Genomic DNA, 12,151 nt, shown 5'->3' with positions numbered 1-12,151 from the left:
TTGATGCACAGAACTTCAGGTCAATTCAATTAAAAAAGCTTTATTTATTTCCACGGGGAAATTAATTACATCGCACAATGCATGGACAAATTCCACTGAAAATAGAAGAAGTTTTAAATTTTCTTAAAACTTGCATGCATGCTTTGGACAGTTATCATCCTGTAATGTCATTCTTTCACCAATTATTTGCTACTTAGCTGAAGGTTTGTACACATATCTTCTGGTGTATTCAACAATTTACTTGAGTCAGACCCATAATACATTTTACATTTGTACAACATATTTAAAATGTTGTAAACAATTTAAAATGATCTGTTGTAAGGCAATTCAAACATCTTGCTTTACAATAGAAGGGCATTCTTGTGATCAGTCCTCTGCAGATGTTTTTTCTTTTTTTCAAGATACAGATCTAGAATTTGCCACTACAGGAAAGAAAAGGTAGACAAAGGTAGGAATTCTTGCTGGATAATATACAACCTGTTAATATAAATGTTAACAGGAATCATGAACAACCCTACATACATATTGAGCACCATAACATTTAGGACAAAGCCATATTTTTTCTTTATTTGGCTCTGTGTGCCAAAATTTTAGATTTGTAATCAGGCAATTCATATGTGGTTAAATTGCAGATTATCAGCTTATATTGAAGGGTTTTAATACATTTTGGTTTCACCATATAGAAATGACCAAACTTTTTATAAATCAACCAATCCCCATTAGTCAGGTGTGCTCAATTGCTTCTTTACTGCAAGTGTAAGACCAGCTTCAGTATCTACTCTTGATTCTAGGTTTTCAATTGCTTTGGAGTCTGTAATTGGAATTTGTCAGTGCAAGAACCAATGACAAGGAAGCCATTATGAGGATGGGTAATATAAAACAATCAGAGACATAGGCCAAACACAGGTTTACCAAAATCAACTGTTTGGAACATCATTAAGAAGAGAGTGCTGGTGAATTCTCTTCCCATACAGATCACAAAAACTGCTTCCTTCTGCCTCACACCGAATAGATAGACAGAGTCTTATGAAAACACACAATATAATTATTTAAGGAGTTAAGAGTAAAATAAGAATAAATGTTAAACCTGTTTCTTATGTGACCATCATAACTACACTATAAAGTTATAACTAAATTAAGTTTTACTTTTAAACCTAGCGCAACTGTGTCCAAGTATTCTTACTGGGAAGCATAATGAACATTTCTGCTACCACTTGAGGCTGATGTATTTTTTCCGCTTGGCCACGAAACCCCATTTCATGAAGCAAACAGTTCTTGTGCTGACGTTGCTTCCAGAGGCAGTCTGGAACTCGGTAGTGAGTGTTGCAACCGAGGACATCCGCTTCAGCATTCAGCAGGCCCGTTCTGTGAGCTTGAGTGGCCTACAGCTTCACTGCTCCTAGACCTTTCCCCTTCACAATAACAGCACTTACAGTTGACTGGGACGGCTCTAGCAGGACAGAAATAGGCCATGATTCAATCAACCAGCTCATATATTTACCATGGCTGTCAGGATTTTTGCCACAGAGAAAGTGTGCTGGCTTAACATGACCACCAGCTCACAAGACTCAATTTCAGCTATTGAAAAGAAGTGCAGATTCAAGCTCAAAAAATACTAATTATTTGTAAATTGGACTACATGTCAAAATCTTACTCAGAAACCAAAATTATAGTCCGTGGTTTTGTTGAAAACTGTAAAAATAAAACCAGTGGATCAGATCTTAAAATAAATTTGTCAGTTCACACACATTTAATATCCAGCTGGGGTGCTAGCCTTCCATTGATCCATTGCAGCATAAAAACACAACTGAGTTCGGTCTATTTAATCAGTAGTTTATTTAATGAGTATTGCAGTGCAGACCAGATTGATTGTGATGCTTTATTAAAGTACTGGTTGGAGGAAGTAGATTAGATGGGCGGCCATCTTCTTTGCAGCGCTTTGAGTGGTCAGGACACCAAGTTATCTCGGTCGTTAGCCTGGGCAAAGCGCAGGAGCATCGCTGTGGGAGGGTGGATTATTGTCCTCCTTTTCTGGTCTCATGTCCTTTGTTTCTTTGTTCGTAAAGTCCTTTGTCTCATATCCAGTTTCTTTTATGTACATTTGTTCACCACTCACTTATGTTTGGATTTGTACATGCCAGGTTTCTTTCAGTAGCAATACCAGAGTAACTAATATTGTTCCCGCCCCACACAAAACACATCTTAGACCTTATTTCAGGCATCTGAGAAAAGGTTTATTCTGCTGGACTTGAATTGTCCTATATACAAAAGGTATTGTCAATCTGGCAGACAACCTCAGAGGTGAAATATTTTGCACTGGTGAAGGAGATCCCAAATGGCAATCACTAAAAGTAATACACACCGAGCATCAAGTTTAAAATGAACCTTGTAGCAAGGGGAAATCTGCGGAGGGAACCCATTGCGGAAGAAACGTCCCGGTTGACCTAAAAAAAGACATCACTGTAACACTATTGATGAAACGCTTTGATTATGAAATGTATAATGTATATGATTTTAAAAAATGTGGTGGGAAGGTGGGGAAACGTAGTGATAAAATGTTCAACACCGTACAATGTCTGTACATTAAAGTACATAACCAGGGGTAAATTCAGGTGCTCGAATTACAATTTATTGCTTATTAAAATGGGACCGAATGATTACTATTTTCCCTTTACCTTGTAAATTCATAAAACCGCTCATTTCCATTTCCCAACGGTTCAGGCTCAATGACCAGATTGTCCACTGTAAGACTGAGACCTACAGCTGAAATTAATCTATAAAATTTAACATCTGAGAAGTAAAGAAATGAAGTCTGCAATTAAAAAAAAAAAAAAAAAAATGAAATCAACATTTTATATATGAAACACTTCTACAATCAAGTCAATCCTAGCCAAACATGCCTGCTCAACACAATCTCATGTCAATATTTAATCATGTTTAACTAGTACAAGCTATAGTCCAAGCCTCCCATCTACATTTTGAAAGCAAAGACACCGCAGGGAATTGAACCCCGTCCTGGAAACCAGGAGTGCCACCACCGGAGTCTTTTGCTTTTTTTTCTAAATTAGTAAGGAGAAAAAGCAAAACCTGGAGGAACAAGACCAAAGGGGCTTGTTCCCCCAGGAAAAGAAAAACCCTTTCATACCACGGTTTCTGAAATTTGCTCCGCTCTACGGTCGGTTCTTCCCTCACGCGGACCCTGCAACTAGAGGACAAACGGGTTGCCATTTCCCACCCCAAACCCCCAGGAAATCTCCCAATATACCAGTAGAAATGCTACCTTGCGCTTATTTCACTCAAAATCCTAGGTTACACAAAATGAGAATTTCAACAATCAGAAGTAAGCCACCAGCAGACTGCATGGCGCAGAGAATTCAGAAAGAATGAGATTGTTACTATTGCAATTTCAGTCCACGCAGGTGTCAAACTAGGCTTGCTTTGAATCACAGAATCTTCAAAAAAAGGCGCTGGAAGATAAACCATATGAAGAATTTACAACCCCCCCACCCCCCCAATTAGGGGAAAAAAAACAAAAAAAACCCCATTTCCAGTAACAAGTTATCCCAAAGCACTAGCAACACACTTGTAAATCTTGCACAATTACAACCAAAAACCAAGCTGGATATACCAGTTTTTCCAAATTATTTCCAAAGATTACAAAGTACAATTTTTCAATACACACTTACAGCCACCATCCTTGACCATGTCCTCCAATTTACGGTAGGTGTCAAAAGGAAGCCTTACAGGGCATGAAGTTAAGTATCTGAAATGCAAATGAGGGGGGGGGAAAACCCCCAGAGACCCAATCTGCATTCCCCACGGTTGTCTCCCATCTATACGAAGGAAATACTTTGACGCAGTTGGACGGTTTGCCTTTAACCTGTAAAAATGATCAAGAAACGGAAGACAACGGCCATCCCCTTCCAGCAGGAATCAAGATGCACGCTAGGTTGACGTTTCCGGGAGTCAATCATGCCGATTCATTTTAAAGAGTTTCTGCAAAGAAATAAGAAAATGTTGTCCCAAACAACCCCACCCCCCCACCCCAACCAATCGCAGATCTACTCCCGCTACAGTACTTTCAGAAAAACGTTTACATTGGCATTTGCCAATTTAATTTATGAAGTTTAGTCACTGCAGGTCTACAGATTAATGCATGTAAATTTCAGGTGCATGCTTAGATCACAGAAAGCTCCTAACAAAGTTGTGGACAAATTAAGGAAACAGAGGTTACTTAACTTAGCCCAAAGCAACTGCAGAAAGAGCTTAATTAGCAGCAAGACAAGCTTGTGGCTTTTAGCTGAAATCAAATTGAAAGATCTCCCACCGATTCATCACGCTGTTAGCGCATCCTGGAAGCCATATTCCAGCCAATCTTGCATTCATGACAATTTGATACATGGTAAATTCCTGTTTGGGAAACCAAAGAACGGAAAACACAACACACAGAAAAAGATCCTCCTCGTAGGTTCAAGCTCAAGCACACAGGAGTGAGAGGAAACGTCTTCATTCATCAAGGGGACATTCACTTGCCATTAGCTCCCAGACAGCTTTGCACATAGATGCAGGGGTGACCAAAGTGGGCAACAGCCGAAACAATCTGAAAGACAAACAACTTCCCCACATTCTCCCCCAACGCATACATTTAACGAAAACTGTGTTTCATGTGGTGTATCAGAAACATGTTAGATGTGTTAAATTAGATGCAAAGCGACACAATAGTGAAGCAAGTGAGAATGCAAATGCTAATTAAGCGCGTTGCATGTGGAAATGAATTTCCCTCATTGATGGATGTTAAGAAAAGCTGAACAGCTCACCTTAAGATGTCACAACAGGAAAACATTGTTTCAAATTGAAATGGACCTTTATAGGCCTTCCAGCTTGCGATCAATGGGACCACCACTTTAGCAATCGATTCTTACTAGCAACTTCAGACGAGGAAACTTCTTGTGGACTTGCAATCTGTAGCTGCTGTCTGTGTGGACGCAAATTACGACTCTGCGAAGAAAGAAATTCTAGAATACACAAACCCCACCCCCCTCACAATAACCAACATCCCTACTGCAAGCCTCAATATTAACCAGCATCACAGTTGCAATGCGAACACAATTTAGTTGAAACTGCACAGTTGCACGGCTTCCCTCGGCTACCCATCAGATTTTAGCGTCGCACAGTTGCACGACTGCAAACTTCACTAAAACTGCACATTTGCACAGCAGACAACTCAACTAAACTGCACCTACACATTTGCACAAGTGCTGGTAGCCAAGTCAACATTAAAGCAAAGACTGCCAACTTGCACTGATCAAGCATTTTTTTGGGGGAAATGGTTAAAACCGTCCTGCCTGACAAGATACTGAAGTTGAAAGGGCTGCCGATCCCTGTGGTCACACTTTCCTGGCAGTTGGCCTTCTTCCAAGTTGCAAGATTCTGGAAGATTGAGAGCAAACAGAATCCGCCCCTCCCGCCCTCCAATACAAATGAATATCCCCAACCCCACTTAAGTTACACAATTTCTACTCAAGATTACCTCGAGATTGAGATTTAAAATATATATTTTAGTTTTTTTTTTATTTTTTATAAACTTAACTTTAGGATTTTCCATGTTGAGTCCTCCCATTGGCTTGTCCGTTTCAAGACTCTAAAGACTTTGTTTTGAAGGGAGAGAAATTGCACAACGTCCACACACACCAGCATGTTCTCCACTGTAAAGCTTATCATTGAGGTTCCTTGCATTCTGGGTGCCATTAAGGCCCATCATTCTTCACACATCTCGTTTCCATCATCTTTTCAAACATGATTCTTTCTCCTATGACTTTAAATGGCATCTACATGGCAAGTGACTTATCTGCCTCCAATTCCACCTTCAAAGAGCTGCTACCAAGCCCCGGACACAGTGCTCTACAAAGCTCCACGATTTAAAAGCGTACCTGAAAAAGTTAAGCAGAAGAACGACCCCCCCCCAAATCCCAAAAAGACAAATGCATACCAAAACCACTCACAACAGGCTATGTATTTATTTTTATGTTCAATGTGCTTTTAATTTTACATTACGGGGAGAATTCTCCAACGCAACAGCAACATTTACAACTTTACAGGTGAACGGAAATTGAGGGAAACATTCCCTTTAAATGTACAGTACAATATCCATGCATATTAGGTGTAATTATTCAAAGATAATACCTTTTGAAGTCTTGAATCTCAAAATTGGAGGGAGTTACATTAGCGAAAGTTAACCTTTACATACAGCAAACTAGGAGCTGACCGATCCGGTTGGTCCTGAAAATTAATCACCGGCCACAAGGAAAACTGCAAAAGGCAAAGAGGGAAACAGACCTCCCACCACCCCCAGATTGACCCCATCCAGAAACTACTGGTTCACAAGATTTCAAATGGTTTTTAAAATATAACAAATCCATTTCAAAACTGAGGTCCACAAAATGCAGACTACCAAAATACGCAACTCTAAAACAATACATTTCAGACAATGCTCGTTTACTTGCCGTACGAATGTGAACGGAAAAACACTTATGCTCCCAGCTGTTCTCCACGGAAGGCTGGTAGATTTAATACTGGATCGGCGGTGGCTTTTCTTGGGGGGGGCGGATTATTTTTAACATCTGGAAGAGTCTTTCACAAGTAAGTAACTCCCAGCCCCACCACCCACTTTGCCCAAATCCCAGTATCTTTCCGATTTTCAACTTTTACCGCTTTTTGTTGTGGACAACCATGTTGAGCATCTGGATATCCTAATTGCTTCAAGTACCAGACTTCTGGATGATTGGGTGTCATTACGTCACACCTTTTCACTTGAACAAGAGCACATACGGATGACTGCCAGATGACGTGGGACCCTTGGGTGGTTTCTTCCCAGTCATTCCTATTCATACCCTTCCACTCAGCTTATTTTTAAACTGCTTTACGTGAGGAGCTGAAAGAGTCTAGGAAAAGATTCAGGTTAGCCTCCCCACCCTCCCCCTCCCCCCAGGACACGACATTTGACACACCACAACACGAAATACGACTAAACATTACAGAGTATGCGGGGATTTTCAAAATGGCATGGATGCCAGTCAGAAGGCACTTCTACTTCAAGTGGACGTTTTTGTCAACCCACAATGCATTAAATGCAGACTTCACCTGTTGCCATCCTGAACAGCCATTTTATGCAGATGGACTCAACCTGATTGCACAGGACCCACACTATAGAAGGACGTTAAAGTGCTGAGGTGCCAAACAAGCCAGAGGTACTCCTCCATCAGTGTTATCTTTGGTAGTCGCCTAAAACTGAGGAACCTGTGGAAAGAAGAACTCAAGACCCCCATTTTCCCTCCCCCTATTCCACATAATGTCCAAACTAATACATGAGGCATCATGTATAAGGCATCTCCTCATTCAAGATAGACTAAGCAAGGAACAGTTGCTCCTTGTCATTTCTCAGTATGTACAAGTTTTAAGTCCACTCCAAATTCATAAAGTTACTCCCTCTCAAATATTCTACCTCATGCACAATGTACTACTTGCTTTTACCAGCTCACTTGACTGCTCTGTTGCCAAAGTAGGTGATGTGGTACAGGGGGGATGGCTGCAGATCCGACAATCTCCAGTGCTGACCACTGCACAGGAAGGGACCTATGGGGACAATAGGATGCTCTCCGGCCCGAAGACTACATCTGAACACAGGGGGATGAGATGTCCGACAAGACGATCCGCCCTCTGGGACGCAACCAGTGCAGGGAAGAGGAGTCCATAACCAGCGCAGGGGAGACGACATTTAGCCCCGGGGGAACTACCAACGGACTCATCACGGCACACGGAGACCACACTTGGCGAATGACAACGGGCACATGGTGGTGACGGAACCAGACACTTATTTAACGCACCTTGCCTGTAAAAAGAAGAAACAAAAGACTACGCGAGCAAGTGTTCCGAAAAACTAGGTTTTGGTTTTTTTAAGGACTAGATTTTATGCTGAACGTTACAGCAATACCTCAACCCAATATACAAACCCAACACTTCTGTGATCATGTAGCTAGGTGACGGGGTCTCAGCTGTGCTGCTTGCCCTCTGACTCCCCCCTCTGTGCCACTGCCAGGAACCTGCTTGCTCGCTTGGGGACTACCATGGGACACCGCACGCAGACGCCTCCTCTTTGCTGACGCTACCCGCTGCGCTCTGGCCTGCTGTCCTCTGGATTACACTGGTGCTGCTCCTCCTGATCCTGCCCGCTTTCCCTCCGATCCCGTTACGCTCCTTCCCTGGGTCACCAACCTCTACAAAGTCCAGCCTTCCACACGATCGCAAACTCAGTCCTGCCTCTGGAATTTTTTTTTGGTTTGTTTTTTTAACGAAAAAATTAAATTAAAAAAAAATCTTCTCTCTTCACCACTATGTAGCATACCAGTCCCATTATTTAAGAAATAAAATGGCACAAGCTAGGTTGTCAACACTAGCCCTTCTCATTTTCCTTTGAAAGCACCCTAATTTTGTTTAGCCAGAACTAATTAAATCTTCTGTTAGATGCACTTCGTATGGCAACCACTGGAGGCAACAATTACGCCAATACCATGGCAACTTGTCTTCACAGCTGGGCACTTCTAAAAGCTCAAGATCACTTTCACTGGTAACATGCTTCAAGCTCATTAGACTTTCAAACTTCATTTAATGCCTCTTCAATATATATAAAGCTATTTCAAGCCGTATACAAACATCTTCAGACTGGTCTTCATCTCAATGGATTTTAAATTCAAATTCAAGAAACGGGATTAGACGTGACATTGTGGCAGCTCTTCTGAAATTGCATTCCGACGTCCTTCAACACCACTGATATAAATGTAGGCAAGCTTACTTTAAGGCTCCTCCTACTCAGATTTCCTCAATTATTTTACCAGATCGGTAACGCTGTACAACATCGGACAAGATTCAATAATTGAATTAAACGGCAAGTAAATGGATGCCATTAAAACGAATTTGAACCAACTACGAAATTGCCTCCCTCACACACGTATAATGACTAGGTTGGCTTTTGACGCTATATAAAGATAAATCGGTTATGGTCTGGAATTTTCGAGGCTAGAAGCCACACCCTTTTTAAAGGTCGCTACTCGGCGCCATTTTGTTAATGCTATTGGCTAGCATCTTCCTTCAACTGCGTAACTACAATTTAACGTTATTTTAGCTGCATTTAAATTGATAGCTATGTAATACCAAACCTAAAATACAACGTAGTGTACATTTTCCGCCAAAAATTACCAAAAATAAATGAAAGAGAATTCATCTTAACTAACGTGATGTAATCTCTTACAGTAACTTACGTTGGCTAGAATCAACGCCGTTAGCGGACTAAATACATACCGCACTTAGGGTAAATTTGTTACGCGGTGTCCTCAACTGCGTTTTCAAATTTAAGTTGGCTTAGTATTGGTAAAAAAAACGTCTTACCATAGGTTTCAGTTGCTTTTTGAACCAAAAAAAAAAAACCTAGCCAGCTAATGACACTCACTTTGACACCGCAGTTAACACTAAAGTTACACTACCTGAAGTAATTCGTCTTAGCTAAGAAACGAAATAAATATTTTTCACAAAGAAACCTAATAGAACAGCGAACCTATATAGAATATAACTCAGAAATAAACCGACTATTGTGACGCAGAAACACTAAAGAAAAGCATTGCAGGCGATTCATCAGTCATTCTCTACCATAGCGCAAGAACTGGTGCAGTGCAGTTGTTCAGAGGAATTTATAGGCGATGTGACGCTGTCTATCCACCGCCCTTCATGCTTCCGCAAAAACAAGTAGTCCCTTAAGAAATGTCACGAAAATAAAGTTTACCTATTTCTGCTGAAAGAAACAATGTGCACAAAATATGTCTTCCACAGGTCATCGCTTATTATTTCCATGTTTCAACATTTTTATATTCATAATTATAACATTTAAATTTACATTGTTGTAGCATTGAACTGAAACTAGGCCAAGAAATGTCTTATACTAATGCAAATGATTCATAGTTTCGGATATCGTATTAGCCTATGTGAGCGTTTTAAATGTTCAGATGGGGGTTGCTTTCTGTCTTTTTTGATAATACTGACGCTATTTTAGAATGATCTGTTGTTTGGTCAAAGCCAAATAAGACCAGAGTGAGTCCAGGAAGGCCCAAAGAAGCCCCTAGAAGAATTTACATTCCATGTATTATTGATATTGCACTTAGCTACAGTCTAGTTATGTTGTATGTAAACTGGGGCCTTCTTTCACGAAGCAGGATTAAAGAGTTAAACCCGGAATCCCTCCCAGATCTGGATGGACTGAAGTAAAAACAGCCGGGTTTTACTCAGCGCAGTTATCCAGCTAACCATTCCCTGGAAGTGTGTACTAGCTGAATGACATATTTCCAACCAAAAAGCCACAATGTAAATTAGATTCAAAGTAGTACCAACCAAGAAACTTTCTTAACCAGGTCTTAACGTCGAGAACAACGGCAGGCACCATGTAACGCATAAACCCCGCGTTTGAGGCTATTAGGGAATAACCAATTTTCTAGTGAGAAAAATAAATTAGAACTTTGATTTAATGATAGCGAATATTAAAAATAGGTACGCATATTTGACGATATGTTGAGCTCGTGCAACTTAATGTGGTGACAAACTGCTCTTCGACAACATTCGATGACCATTTAGAAAAATTTCAAAAAATAACAAGTGACGTCACATTCTGTGTGTGTGTATACGTGTGTCTCCTGTCTCGCGGATTGATATGTTCCCAGAAGTGGGAAGGCTTTGTCAAACCGGACCAAACTGGTTTGGGCCGACAAACTTTCCCGGATCTCCTTTTGAGTTGGTGCATTGCTGAAGTGTGAGTCAGCATTGGTGTCACGCCTACATTTGACATTCTAAACTATTAGTCAGTTGGTGTTTAGTCAAAGCAAAATATATACGATACATAGCATTAACATTATCTAATATGTTTAGCAGTAGCAAATAGTAAATTCTGACGTTTGCGTACATATTGCAGTTCTGTATTGTGAGTTAATATAGATCGGTAATTACAAAATTTAAATGATCAATCATCTGTAAAATTACATATTATGAGAATATATCATTTGTAACGTTATAAGTATTATAAATTGTTTCCACAACTGCTGGCGTCAAATATAGGGAGGTGAACGTTAGCAGCAACCCGTTAAAAAAAACCGATCAGCCATTTTGAGCATGATGTTTGTTGACTATCACAGGCACCACCTACCTAAAATGGACCCGCTTTCATGAGACTGACGAAGCACTTTGGCTTGTTGGTCATGCAGCTATAGCATTATTCAATGTCATCTTCACTATGACTAATGTGGTTTTCATATTATCGCTATAAAATATAAATATGATTTAATAAGGTTGTATTTTAAAGGTCAAATATGTTTACCAGATTGCCATAAGGCAAATGAACTAAGCCAACCTTAAATAACTGTCATGAAAATTTTCTTATTAAAATGCGTATGCCCGTTACTATACCCTCTTCGTGACAGATCTTACTACAGTGCACCTTATATCTAGTCAATTTTAAGTGTTCCCCAATTAATAGTAAACATCTCCAAATATCGCATAGGGCTCAACAGTAGTATGAAACATGTTTGTGCAAGTGAACACCGACCTGTATGTAGTTATGTGCACGTGGTGCTAGCATCAATTACTCCGTAGCATCTGGTTCCGGTGTATTTGCGTGTCACGTGATAACCTTCGACGACGTGCAGATTTGCACAGCAAGGTAGTCGAAGTGGCAATAAACTAGCTAATTTACGCAAACTGTGGCACGATTGGTTTAAGACTAGTAGTTTAGTATTTCTTAATAAAAACAAGTATAAAACGTACATCGTTGTCATTGAAATTATCGAGCAATGGCTACAATTCGTGTTACAACGAGAAGTGTTTGAACACGGCAACGAAACGAAGCATGCAGCTCCTGAATTCTGAAAAAGTCCTGTACACAGCAACCATTCAATGTCAATATAATTAGCTGTTTTTTTTTTTTTAATTTTTGTAAAAAATAATTATCGATACTAGTTTATTGGATCATTATTTTCTCGCCATCGTTTGAGTGTTTTTCTTCCCCAAATGCTAACTTTTTGGGGTTCAGGCCACCTTTTTGCCCAAATTTCTTTCGGTA

The 12,151-nt window shown here is 40.2% G+C and overlaps 1 long non-coding RNA gene across 4 annotated transcripts; it reads right to left on the bottom strand.

The window, feature by feature from the left end:
* Positions 1-22: 22 nt before the first annotated feature.
* Positions 23-9,722, bottom strand: LOC118223367. Of its 4 annotated transcripts, none has more exons than XR_004764431.1 (3): positions 3,146-9,722; positions 2,363-2,812; positions 23-1,450 (listed from the first exon to the last, which is right to left on the bottom strand). It is a non-coding gene; the product is annotated as an uncharacterized LOC118223367 (long non-coding RNA). The 4 variants fall into 4 exon arrangements; XR_004764430.1 differs by lacking the exon at positions 23-1,450 and having other exon boundaries at positions 1,818-2,444; positions 2,676-2,812; XR_004764429.1 differs by lacking the exon at positions 23-1,450 and having other exon boundaries at positions 1,818-2,812.
* Between the last annotated feature and the right edge of the window lie 2,429 nt (positions 9,723-12,151).

This window comes from Anguilla anguilla, chromosome 3 (assembly GCF_013347855.1).
Source record: "Anguilla anguilla isolate fAngAng1 chromosome 3, fAngAng1.pri, whole genome shotgun sequence".
NCBI lineage: Eukaryota > Metazoa > Chordata > Actinopteri > Anguilliformes > Anguillidae > Anguilla > Anguilla anguilla.
Note: the sequence above shows the minus strand (reverse complement) of the source record. Positions and strands in the feature narration are given on the sequence as shown.